At 40.7% G+C, this 12,477-nt stretch overlaps 1 pseudogene; it reads right to left on the bottom strand.

The window, feature by feature from the left end:
* Window positions 1-1,173: 1,173 nt before the first annotated feature.
* Window positions 1,174-4,309, bottom strand: LOC100655130 (olfactory receptor 4C6-like; annotated as a pseudogene).
* Window positions 4,310-12,477: the final 8,168 nt, after the last annotated feature.

The raw sequence follows: 12,477 nt of genomic DNA, 5'->3' as shown, positions 1-12,477 counted from the left end.
TCGGATGTTAATGGGGTCGCCTGGGGAGGGTGGGGGAGGGATCTGAGAGCTAGGAGTGTAGCACCACAGAATATAGAGCTGAACACCACGTTCACGCTCCGCCCCCGTTCGCCAAAATCCGGGCTGGACGAGTCCCTGGCTAGGACACTGCTTTCCTTGCTCGGAAACCAGTCAATTCCTCCTGGGGACTTCCTCCGGTGCGCGGCACCGCTCGTGGGCACTGGGTGGGCGTTTCCCGCACGAACGGGTGGGCCCGCCCCCAGGGTCTATTCAGGCGATTATAATTAGGTCCCACGGTCACGCCCCGCCTGTGCGCGCGCCCAAATCCCAGCGGGATGACTTCCGGGTTAAGACGCTGCTTTCCCTGTTCGGGAACCAGTCACTTCCTCCCCGGGACTTCTCCTTCCAGAGCGCCACACCTCTCGCGCGAACTGGTTTGGGGTCACCTGCACGGCCAGGTGGGCCCGCCCCCTGGGTCAATTCAGGGCAATAAAAATGGACTCCGTGCTCACGCCCCGCTCGTGCGCTCGCCCAAGCCCCGGCAGGACGGCACCCCGTCTGGGACGCTACTTTCTGCGCTTCGGGACCAATCAGTTCCTCCACACGGCCCGGTGGGCCCGCCCCCTGGGTCAATTCAGGGCAATAAAAATGGACTCCGCGCTCACGCCCCGCTCGTGCGCGCGCCCAAGCCCCGGCAAGACGGCACCCTGTCTGGGACGCTACTTTCTGCGCTTCGGGACCAATCAGTTCCTCCCGGGGACTTCTCCTTCCGGTGTGCCACACCTCTCGCGCAAACTGAGAGGGTGTCACTCGCACGACCAGGTGGTCCCGCCCCCTGGGTCAATTCAGGGTAATAAAAATGGACCCCGCGCTCATGCCCTGCCCGCGCGCGCGCGCGCGTGCCCAGATCCCAGCGGAATGGCTGCCCGTCTGGGATGCTGCTTTCCCTGTTTTGAGACCAGACACTTCCGGGGATTTCTCCCTCTGGTGTGCCGTGCCACACGCGAGGACTGGGTGTGCGTCCTCCCGCACGAACGTGTGGGCCCCGCCCTGGGGTCACTTTAGGGAAATATAGTTGACCACCCACCCGCTCGCGCCCCGTCGGCTTCTCGCCTAACTCCCGGCGGGACGGCACCCCAGCTGGGACGCTGTTGTCCCCCCTCCCAGATCAGTCACTGCCTCCCGGGTGCTTCTCCCTCCGGCTGCGCCCCTACGCCGCCCGCGCCAACCTGCTAGGCTTCCTCCCGGGATGGGTTCGGGGGGGAAGGGGTGGGCCCCCTTTCTGTGCCGTCTGCCCCCCTGGGCTCTGCCCCCGATCGAGCTCCAAAGGTCACCTGCCTGGTGCGCTGGCTCCTAGTTCTGAAAACAGTCGCTGTCTGCCCGTATTTGTTCGTTTTCCGTCTCTAAGTCTGTGCTTGTTGTTCAGAGTTCGTAGATTGTTATGTATGTGATCGATTCCCTTGTTTTTCCGAGTCTTTGTTGCAAGAGGGATCCGCGGTAGCGTCCACCTAGTCCGCCATCTTGGCCCCCGCCCCTAATGATTCCTTTTGACAATTATTGGTGCTTGTCATTATTATTAATCTTATTAATTAATACATTTAATCACTTTTTATAAGGAAACCTCAACAAAATTCAAAATCAACTGGAAATGTCACTTACTCATAGAATCCTTCTCTGATTACCCACTATGATGTACTCTTCCAGAAATAATCAAAGCACTCCATTCCCATTAACTCTGTTGTACTGATCACACTTTGGGTTTTTTTGTTTATTTTTAATTGCTTATTAACTGCCTCCCTAATCATCAGAATTTGGTTCTTTTGAAAAGGAAAGGTGTTTATCTTCTATAATCATTCAACAGACAGGTATTGAAAATAACTTTGTTCCAGGCATCAATAAAACAAAAATCCTTCCCTCAGAGGCTTTCAATCTAGAGAGGAAGATGGAAAGTCACAGAAGTCAAATGATAACTATACAAAAGTAGTTACACTTTTGATCATAGCTGTAAGGAAATTAAGCAGATGTTGAGTTAGAAAATAATGGCAGGAGTGAAAGATTCTTTTAATAGAGTCGTTGGGGAAGGCTTCTCAGAGAAAGTGATACCAATGTAAGACAGAATATGACTGCTTGTTTCCAGGTAGAGAGCCCAGCAAATGCAAAGTCACTGTGGTGAGAAAGGGCTTAGATAGGCCTAGCTACAGGTGAAAAAACCCAACATGGCTGAGGAGAGGAGATGGGGAGCTCTTAATGTGCTTGGGAAGATAGAGGCAGTCATCAAATTAACCAGGAAATTCTAGAACAAGGAAAGGAATTTCCAAAGGCAGCAGGAAGCTGAGGAAGTGTATAAAAGAAAAGAGTATCATAATCTCTATATTGTAAATACCCTAAATAATAAATCAGACTTATATTTTTAAAAGATATCTCTGGATTATTCTGGAACATGGGCAGTTTTATTTCTCACACATCTTGGAGAAAATGACGCTCTTTATTGGGAAACTCATAATGCTATCGGCATGATGACAGTTACTTGCCAACTAAAGTCTCTCGTTGAATCCAAAGTTTCTTCATGACATTTTTCACCTCTGCATTCCTCAGGGTGTAGATTAAGGGATTTAACATGGGTGTGATGATATTCGACACAGCCATTGCCTTGTCTATGGGATAAGTGGCCACAGGCTTTACTAGAAGAAAATGCATGGCACAAAGAACAAGACGATCACTGTGAGGTGGGAGCCACAGGTACACAGGGCTTTGTGTTGCCCTTCAGAGCTACAAGACTTCAAGGAGCAGAGGATGATCATGTAGGAGACAATGAGGATAAGAAAGATGGTCACATACATCACCCCACTATTGAGGATGACCAAGAACCCAGGATGCGGCTGTCCATGCAGGCCAGTGTCAGCAGTTGAAACAAATCACACATAAAGTGATCAATGACATTGGGACCACAGAAAGGTATTTGGTACATGAAGAGGAGCTGTGTAATTGCATGCAAAAATCCTCCCACCCAGACCCCTCCCAGCAGCAGGCAGCACACCCGAGGACTCGTGGTAGTCATGTAGTGCAGGGGCTTACAGATGGCCACATTGCGGTCATAGGCCATCACAATGAGAAGGATGATCGACACCCCACCAAAGAAATGTACTGCAAAGAGCTGGGTCACGCAGCCTTCAAGGGAGATGGTAGTACTCTAAGAGAAGGAATCCACAATCATCTTGGGGGTGATGACGGAAGAAAAGATGGCATCCGTTAGGGACAAGTAAATAAGGAAAAAATACAAAGGTGAACTCAGACTCTTACTTGCAGTCATAGTTACCACAATGAGTAGGTTTCCCAACACGGTGGTCACATACATGTGATTACAAATACAGTAGAAAATATTTTCCGCAGCTCTGGGTTTTTCCTAAGACCCAAAAGAATGAATTCAGTCACGTTGTTTTGGTTTCCCATTTACCAGGTACCGATATGAGCTCTGGCTGAGAGTCGGAAAATCTAAAAAAGGAGCACAGCATTTATAATTAGTGACTATTTGTCTTCAATTATTTGGCTCAAGATGTGTATGGAGAGTTAGAGGCAGTAACCGGGTAAACCAGAGAATTCTAGGACAAGGCAAGGAATTTCTAAGGGCAATGGGAAACCAAGGGAGAGTATAAAGCAAGACTATTATAATTTCTTCATTGTAAATACCCTAAATTATAAATCAGGCTTATATTTTTAAAAGATACCTCTGGATTCTAGTGGAAGTTGGGCAATTTTATTTCTCACATATCTCTTACGGAATAATTTTCAGGGGAAATTCATAATGTTCTCAGCATAATGACAGTTACTTGCCAAACAGTCTAGACCAGATGCCATGGAGTAGATTCCGACTCATGGTGACCCCACGTATGTCAGAGTAGAACTGTGAGCAGTAGGGTTTTCTATGGTTGATTTTTCAGAAGTAGATTGCCAGGCCTTTCTTTCAAGGTGCCTCTGGGTAGATTCAAACCTATAACCTTTGGGTTTGCAGCCGAGGTCGTTAACTGTTTGTATCACCTGGGACTTCACATTTCTCAAAGTTCCTAATAAATTACTAAGGATGCAGTGAGCACCAATACAATTCATGATATTTCATAGAACAAAAGGAAACTGCAAGGAAGTGTGAACTGAATAGAGAATACTGGTGTCAGCCCTTTCTCCAGGCTTGAGAGTGGAGTTGATATCAGAGACTGGCTACTATTCCTCTGTCAATCAGACTCAGTGATGACAGTTATCGGGTATAGTCTGTAAACATTTGTATTTCTAGACTTGCTTCAGCCATAACCAAGGACCAAACCATACCCCAAACTTCCAGCTCAGCGCTGACTTACAACCATCAGTTGCTTTTGTGATATTCCTTTTCTCTTTCCACAATGGCTCAGTGAGGAACATTTTTTAAAGGACTGGTCAAATAAGAAAGGGGCAATCTTAGTTAACATTTTTCTTTTTCTTTGTCAGTCCAGTTCCCTCTTATCCCATAATTATTTAAGCAGACATCAAATATTTTAAAAACTCAGGAGATGCTGCAAAGTTGAGCAATAAAAAGAAGCATCAGATGTGGCTCTTTTCCTTAAATAAGGGGCAGGCCTAGTAAATTTAAAATAATGACAAATAAATCATTGAGAATGGAAGAAATGAAAGAAAAACAAAGTATTGAAGTTTTAAAGCTAGACAAAGGCTATTCCCTGCAGAGAGGAAAGCATGAGCAAAGGCCCAGAGCTGGGGATAAGAGACATGGTTCAGGGCAGAACAGAGAGCTAAGGTCTTAGAGTTAACATAGAGCAGGTTCTAATTTTGACTTCTGGAACACTTTTTAGCTGTGTAATTAGCTAAAAGTCATTTATCCTTCCAGATCTGCATTTTTATGTAGAAATATTGCATTTGTGTATTTATAAATGCATTTTAATAATATAAATTTATACATAGATTGCATCATGTATGCAAATATACTGTACATTAAATTTTTAATCAACGACTTATTATTGACAACATTCCATGTCAGTATATGGAGATTTATCATATTCCCAATTTTCTGCTAGTACAATGCTATGGTGAATGTTTTGTGTTGATGTGTGTATCTCTGACTATATCAGGGAAAACCTGGTGGCATAGTGGTTAAGACCTATGGCTGCTAACCATAAAGGTAGGCAGTTCGAATCCATCAGATGCTCCTTGGAAGCCCTGTGGGGCAGTTCTACTATGTCCTTTAGTGTTGCTGTTAGTCGGAATCAACTAGACAGCAAGTGAGCCAGGTTATAACAATATAGATGCAGATCAAGATATATAGCAATAGATTTAAGTAGTTCTGTAGAATAAGTTTTTGTAATAGAATTGCAGAATCACAGGAAATGAAGATCTTACACTTGGACAACCAAAACAAACCCACTGGCGTCGAGTTGATTCCGGCTCAGAAACCCTATAGGACAGAGTAGAATGGCCCCAAAGTGCTTCCAAGGGGCAGCTGGTGGATTTGAACTACTAACCTTTTGATTAGCAGCCATTGCTCTTATCCACTGTGCCATCAGGGATCCACTTGGAATAGGTATTGGTAAATTCTCCTTACAAAATGGTCATCCATAACAATAATATATTTCTTTCTATCCTTTTTTTCTCTTATTTTTGTCTTTCTTCCTTACGTCAATTTCTTACTTTTCAGTTGTATTATTTTTGTTATTATAGAGGCATCATTGTATATCAGAATATAATTCAGAAGAATTTTTAGTAAGTAAACATTTAAACTCATTTCATAGATAAAGAACAATTATTCTTTGTCTAAGTAGATTTGTCAATAATCGATCTACTCATCCCAAATAACAACCGTAATAATAATTAGCATTTATTAAGCATATTGACTTGTTCACTTCCTTGAGGTCATGAAGTTAGTGAGTAATATAGTCTGTTTTTGAATCCAGGAAGCCGGAGTCTGGAGCTGATAGTTCTTTCTGATTTCTATCTGGGCTATATAACATTTCCATTGAAAACCTACGTACCTAGATGGTTCTAGGGATTGCAGTTGGATTGTCAGTTTTATGTAGTCGGTGGACTTGTATCTCTAAAGCTTTCTGAGTATCAAACTAGATTTTTCTCTTATCCCTAAAGGACTTTAAAGTAGCCTCTTTAGTACATATATCACCCCAGTTTTTTTTTTTTCTCTTTTCATAAACCCAATGGCAAATTAGTGGGTTTGCAATTGACTGCAGTAGAATTTTGTAGAATGGAAGTGACAATAATGTTTTAATTTTTAATATTGCAATCTATAATAACTTATCAGTGTTTCCATAGGATGCTCCTAAATTACCTCTATCCTCGCTATCACCAAACCACCAGCATTACCACAGCTGTTCCTGCTACCACCACCACCACTGTGATCATCACTGTCGTCACCAACACTGCCACAACTACTGCCATTATCACCAACACCAGTACCATCACCAGCACTGCCACCACCGCCATCGTTACTACTGCCTCCACTGCCATCTTCTTCATCGCCATCACCACTCCCACTGTTGTGCCGATGGGTAGATCTACTTATAATAAAATTTAGTAGTTGTTCTGTTTTACTGATAAAGAAATATAAAAATTCAGCTTATTCCTAAATGAAGATCTTCAATCTAAAATTTAAGTATTACTCTCTAAATATCACAATTTTTTAAGAAAAAGAATACATTAATACTTTTTTTTTTTTTACCCTTAATCTAAGATGAGAAAGAATAATATGTAGGGAAGGAAAGAGAGAAATGGCCTTGAGAACTAAGAAAAAAAGAGATAGAAGAAGAAAATAAATGGAAAGAGTAGGAAACACACATACACACTCACAGGGGAGAGCTAGAGCTAAATAGGAGAGAGAGGGGGAGAGAGAGAACACAGCAAGAGAAAAAGATTGAAAAGAAATTGGAAAAAAAAAATCAGACAATCTCCTAGTAACTATTTCCAGATACTTTACTCCTTTTTTGGAAACCTACACATATTATTTTATTTACAAATTTTCATTTCTAAGATGGAGGCCAATTGACACACTTAATTTTTCTTCTCAGAGTAAAAAGTAGATCAAGCAAAATAATTTGATCTCACTCTAGCTAGACCTTAAGTATGAACTGAAGTTCATGACTCAAATTCCAGAGAATAAACATTGCTAACAGAAAAAGCACACAGATTTTGAGTGTGAATTACTGACATACTTTAAAAGCAAAAGATATATACATATTAATATGTAATTAATTAATTCAATTAAAATTTGTCATAATTTGAAAGTGATTTCTATGCCATAATTCTATGCAACAATTAAAACCTAAGTATTAAGTACTCAATCAAAAGATAAAGTTGACCCTTAGAATTTAGTTTTTACAATTGGTCAAAAGTGGAAAGTTATACAAATAAAGACTCTAATCATTTCAAGTCTAACCCAAGATCTTATCCCACCTGAGATTCATTCACATAAAGCAACTTCTCCAGAGAGCCTAAGAACCAGGTGAAATGATTCCAGAGTATATTTTCATACTGTGGAAGTAAGCTGCCCAAGATATAAGCGGAAAAACATCATCCAGTCATTAAACGCTGGTCAAATCTGTCAAACTAGGATTTCTATTGCTTTTGAAGAGAGATTTAAAGCAGAAGTTGTAGGTATCTAAGAGCCTAATGAAGAAGTATACATTCTGTTTTACCAAGGGACTTATTTATATCCTCTCCAATTAAGGTTTGCTGAAGAGGTAGCCAAGCAGAGAATTTACTGAATCATTCAGGCCCCTTTTTGAATTCCAGTGGATTTTATGTTGAGATCAAAGTAGAAATTGTCTTTGTTCAGTTTCTCAGAAGGTACATCATGGATACAATGTTTTCCTTTGGGTTATAAGAGGCTAAAGGGCCTATCTGAACAACTGTGACAAGGCACAGACTTACATCACTCAGTTGTAGCCTTCTGGGGCTCGTTCTCCACCGACAGAGAGGCTAATCCCTAATGCAGTGAATTCCCATTCACCCACTTTAATAATAGGGTGTGCTCAGGGGAAGAATATCACTAAGGCCAGGCCAACATGCAGAAACCTAGATCACAGTATTAACCATTTAGTCATTTGTTCATGCACTATGATGTGTACCTCAATTACAGAACAGCCATAGCTTTAAATAGTCAGAATATAGCAACAGGAAGGAAACGGAGTCATATCCCACCTCTGGGTTCCATCTCCCACACAGAAGTGATATCTGTCCCTGGGAGGTCACTTTTATGGTCAATTTGTATCCAGATTTATTTATTTATTTATTTTCAAATTTATTAAGAAATGGCATTTTCAATTAATACTGTTTTACCATTTTTGGAGAAATGGGTTATAATTTTCATTCTTTCTCCACTCTATAAAATGATTTTATTTGCATTAACTTTTTTTTATCTTCAACACCCTCTCAGGTAATCAGAGTTAGGATGATTTTTTTCAATTTTCAGAATCTAATCCTCAGATTATCCACAGGCTTATTTTTGCTCTCAAATCATTTTTACTAATTGTCTGATATTAACTCATCAGACATGGGGTCTGAAGTTACCCTATGGTCGTGAGAGCCATTTAAATATAGGTTAGAATCAACTTCTCTTGGTGGGGAAAGATGGGGAGAGAGTAATATGAGTGTCTATAGTCAATTCTTACAAATTCTAACTCAGTTGTTACATCAGTGGCTATTCAAATTTGCATCTACTCTCTATTGCACTGTTATTGTTAGGCACTGTTGACTCGGTTCTGCCTCACAGTGAACAGAAAGAAACACTGGTCGGTCCTGTATCATTCTCAAAGTGGTTTCTATATTTGAGCCCACTGTTGCAGCCACTGTGTCAGTCTGACTTACTGAAAGTCTTTCTCTTTTTTGCTGACCCTCTGCTTTACCAAGTATGGTGTTCTTCTCCGGTGACTGGTCCCTCCTGATAACATGTCCTAAGTACATAAGACAAAGTCTCACGATCTCACTTCTAAGGAGCATTCTGGCTACACTTCTTCCAAGACAGATTTGTTTGTTCTTCTGGAAGCCCATGGTGTTTTTAATATTCTTCACCAACATGATAATTTAAAGGCATCATTTCCTCTTTGGTCTTCCTTATTCATTTTCAAGCTCCATGATGCTATTCTGTTTTATTTCCTTTATCACATTTGTCATAATGTGAAATTATATCTTTCATTTAGCTTTTATTTGCTTTTTATTTATTTGCACCTTTTTTTTTTAGAGTATAACTAGTAAAAAAAATTGACCTTTCTGTATTTCTGATTTTCAGAATGAATCCCTGGGATGTACAAATGGTTAAGTGCTAGACTACTAGTCAAAAGGTTGACTGTTTGAACCCGTCCAAGAGGCTCCTCAGAAGACAGATCCAGTGATCTGCTTCTGAAAGGTCACAGCCTTGAAAACTGTATGGAACAGTTTTACTCTGTATATACTGGGTCAACATGAGTTGAAACTGACTTGACGACAACTAACAACAACAGGAGTGGTACAGTATGTAGAACTTGAAAGATAATAGACGTTTGTTAAAAAAAAGTAAATGCACATGCTGTTTTTGTTGATAGGTGCCGTTGAGTTGGTTCCAACTCACCGTGACACCATGTACAACAAAGTGAAACACTGCCTGTGCCTGCACCACCCTCACAATCATTGCTATGCTTGAGCCCATTGTTGTAGCCACTGCGTCAGTCCATTTTGTTGAGGCTCTTCCTCTTTTTTGCTGACACTCTACTTTACCAAGAATGATGTCCTTCTCCAGGGACTGATCCCTCCTGATAACATGTCCAAAGAAAGTGAGACGAAGAGTCTTCATCCTTGCTTCTAAGAAACATTCTGGCTGTACTTCTTCCAAGACAGATTTTTTCATTCTTTTGGAAGTCCGTGGTATATTCAGTATTCTTCGCCAATACCGTAATTCAATGTTGTCAATTCTTCTTTGGTCTTCAACCTATTTGATCAAACAGTCCTTTTTCTTAATAACGTGATTAATATTCCAGAGCAGCTAATATGGGACAAGTTACTGTGAAGAACTGGTATTTATTCAAGGAAGCTATTCTCATACCATAACCCGTTGCCTTTGAGTTGATTCCAGCTCATACCGGACAGAGGATATACTTAGCCAACCACTTGGCGTGACTTGAGTCTTAAAGTTTTCTATTGACCTGTGTGCCATATCATCTCAAATTTTACCATTCACTATTTATTCTTTTGAGTTGATTGCTATCCTATCAATTGCACTTCTTTTCTAAAAATAAGTAATATATTTACTTTGGTGGGAATAAAATCATTAAATGTTTTTTTCCCTTTGACAAGAGGAAATAAGTGAAGATGGGTTACCTGCAAAGATTAGAGTCAACTGAGAGTTTAATGGAAAGAAAAATTCCCAGATATGATACAGGAAGAACCAAAGGTTACTTTTATAATATGGTCCATGGTCATCCCTGCATTTTGTCATTTTAGAATCATGTAAAGGATCAAAATAGCATTGTGGAAAGAGTCCAGACACTGCCCAAAAGACTTGGCAATCCAGTTAACCTCAAATGGGCTCATTTTGCTCATAAGCCAAATGAAGTTAAACGGCCTGGGTGGAGCAAACAATTAAGTGTTTGGCTGAAAGATTGGTGGTTTGAGTCCACTCAGAGCAGCCTCAGAAGAAAGGCCTGAGAGTCTACTTCTGAAAGGTCATAGCGATTCGGAGCTGCTGTGGAGCACCGTTCTACTCGGACACACGTGGGCTGGAATGGACTCGACAGCAACTGGTTTGGTTTGGTTTTTTTTTTTTTTTTTAAGATGGGGTTAGTAATTACATCATGATGTAAGAATTACTAGCTAACGTTTGTAAAATTTCTTCCAAACTGTCTGGTTCATAGTTAATGTTCAACAAAATTTAGTTAATCCCCTCATTTAAATGACGCCAAAATGGCATTTCTTAATTAAATATGAAGCTTAACCCATACTGTCAAGTAAGGGAGGCATATACTGTCTTTCTTTTTTTTTCCCCTCCCCTTTGGAATAATTTCTTTATAAAGCACAAGAAGTTATCTGACGCAGTTGTTACCCATGAGTAGTCCCACAATGTAAGTAGAAAGGGAAACGTGGTTCCTTAAAAGCATTCCCAAGCTATCAAGATTTTCCTCCTGAGGCTGTCAGACTGACTTACATTGTCTCCTAGAGTCTTGTCCTTTCCAGATTTGCTGTTGCCGGTTTATTTTCTTGTGTCTCACTCGTAATTGTTTTAGCACCTCTTTACCGAGCTCTTGGTGTCTTTCACTCAGATTCCTATTTATTAGCTTTGATATTGTTCTTTAGATGTTCTTTTAATTCTCTTTTATGCCCTGGATTAAACGTGATATATTATAAGTACTTGACTTGCCCTTGTCAATATTCCAAGTTGCTAGGCAGGATATGTCATCCGAAGATTAAAAGAGGCCCCTAAGCTCTTAATCTTTATCTGCTACAACTTCTAATTGTCAGTAATAATTGGAACTTTTGTCATTTTGTAGTTCAGTTGCTGTTGTTGTTAGGTGCTGTCGAGTCAGTTCCAACTCATAGCAACCCTATGCACAACAGAATGAAACACTGCCCAGTCCTGTGCCATGGTCACAATTATTGCTATTTTTGAGCCAATTGTTGCAGCCATTGTGTCAATCCATCCGGTTGAGGGTCTTCCTCTTTTTTCCTGACCCTCTGCTTTACCAAAAATGATGTCCTTCTCCAGGGACCGATTCATCCCGATAACATGTTGATAGTATGTGAGATGTAATCTTGCCATCCTTGCTTCTAAAGAACATTCTAGTTGTACTTCTTCCAAGACAGATTTGTTCATTCTTTTGGCAATCCATGGTATGTTCAATATTCTTCACCAACACCACAATTCAAAGGCATCAATTCTTCAGTCTTCGTTATTCATAGTCCAGCATTCACATCAGGGGCACCTTAGTCCTCAAGGTGACATCTTTGCTTTGTAACACTTTATAGAGATCTCCTGCAGCTGATTTGGCTAAGGCAATGCGTGTTTTGGTGTCTTGACTGCTGCTTCCAGTAGTTCAATTAGGGAACATAATATTCTTAGATATCTAAGGGGAGATTTGAACACACAGTTAGATGTATGTAAGTGTGGAGGTAGGGAGCATGGTCTGGAATACAGATATAAATTTTTGAGTGTTCAGCATTTGAATAACCTTTAAGACTATGGGATTGGATGCATTTACTGAAGCAGTATGTATTGACAGAGGAAAAATTTAGGATCAATGACTGAGCCCTTGTGTACTCTACAGCCTTAAATAGTGAAGTAAAAAAGTCAGAATTCACAAAGCAGAATGAGGAGTGACATGTGAAGCAGAAGGAAAACCAAGAAAATGTGTGATATCGGAAACCGAGTGAATAAAGTATATCAAGGAAGTAAAAGTAATCTGCTATTTCCAATATTGCTGATAGATCTAGTAAAATGATGGTCAAGACCTGAACATGGGATTTAGC

Source organism: Loxodonta africana, unplaced genomic scaffold (assembly GCF_030014295.1).
Source record: "Loxodonta africana isolate mLoxAfr1 unplaced genomic scaffold, mLoxAfr1.hap2 scaffold_55, whole genome shotgun sequence".
NCBI classification, from domain to species: Eukaryota; Metazoa; Chordata; class Mammalia; order Proboscidea; family Elephantidae; genus Loxodonta; species Loxodonta africana.
Note: the sequence above shows the minus strand (reverse complement) of the source record. Positions and strands in the feature narration are given on the sequence as shown.